The following is a 1,666-nucleotide window of genomic DNA, read 5'->3' as shown; positions in this document are numbered from 1 at the left end:
TTGACAAGGCAAATGCCTTGTCAATGGCCGTATTCGTTAATTGTGTAAATATTCACGTCTGTATAAATATGTCTCTGTCTGAGAGAATATTCACCCTTATATGATCTGTATGTAAATATGTGAATAGTATGTAAATTCCAGTCTTTTAAGTAACACGTAACGATCATAAGTAAAGGAAGAAGGAAAATGTAGAAGAGGAACAAGGCAATAACTAGAAAATAAAGAACAGCGAAGATGAGAAAAGGCGACAATAAAAAAATTCGAGAAAGAAAAACTGCGAAATGAAGAAATACATAAAAGTGCGCTAACGAAACAGAACATAAGGCGAAGGATAAGCGAAAACCATGCGTCAAAAGTGTGATGAAAATATAAAAAAGAAAAGAAAAGAAAGGAAAAAATAACAGTAAGAAATAAGAAAGCGAGAAATCGACAAATAGACTAGGAAATTGAGGGAAATGGAAGGGAAGGGAGATATATAATAATAATGATGATAATAATAATAATAGTAATAACAACAACAATAATAATAACAATAATAATGATAATAATAAAAATAATAATAATAACAAAAATAATAAGAAGTCACTGATGACCCCAAGTCCGATTAAATAGAGATGGAAGGTTATTATCATTATTATTATTATTATTATTATTATTATTATTATTATCATTATCTTAATAACTGTCTTTATTATTATTATTATTATTATTATTATTATTATTATTATTATTATTATTATTATTATTATCATTATCTTAATAACTGTCTTTATTATTATTATTATTATTATTATTATTATTATTATTATTATTATTATCATTATCTTAATAACTGTCTTTATTATTATTATTATTATTATTATTATTATTATTATTATTATTATTATTATTATTATTATTATTATTATTATTCCTAATTATGATGACATTAATATCAGTGATAATAACAATAAAGATAACAGAAATGAAAATAATGAGATATTAATCATTATCATCATTATTATTATTGTTGTTATTATCTATTGTTATTATTGTTGTTATTATTATTATCATTAGCATTATAATTTAATTATTATGATTATCATTTTAACTCTTATTATTGCCTTTATTAACACAATTATCGTTATCATAGATATCAACATCATTATTTGTATTTTTAACATCAGTAGCCGTAATGATGAAAATATTGATTATTATTATCTTGATAATTATGGTTATTTCAGATAATAACGATAATTATCTCCCTTTGTGTGTGTGTATATATGAATATATATACATATATACATACATATGCATATATATATATATATATATGCATATGTATGTGTATATATATGTATAAACACACATATGTTGTTGAATCCGTAGCTGTGCGTGTGTTGGTGGTGATGCAAATCGCACCGAACCGCCTGTCGCGTGATTGGCTGGTCGCAGGGCGGCGCGAGGCTCCGGCGCGGTGATTGGCGGGCTGCGCGACGAGCGACCAATGAGCGCACGCCCCGGGAGCCAGCCCGGCCGAGGCGCCGCCCTGTCTGGACGTCGCGTCGCTCGCCTTCCAGCTTCGCCAGACACGACGCCTCCGACTGACACGTCATCGTCATTGTCATTGTTACTGTTATCAATGATATCGTCAGCACTTTCATCGTTACTGTTATTATTATTATTG

The sequence above is a fragment of the Penaeus chinensis genome, chromosome 30 (assembly GCF_019202785.1).
Source record: "Penaeus chinensis breed Huanghai No. 1 chromosome 30, ASM1920278v2, whole genome shotgun sequence".
Taxonomy (NCBI): Eukaryota; Metazoa; Arthropoda; class Malacostraca; order Decapoda; family Penaeidae; genus Penaeus; species Penaeus chinensis.
The sequence above is the reverse complement of the archived record's forward strand: the minus strand, read 5'-3'. Positions refer to the sequence as shown.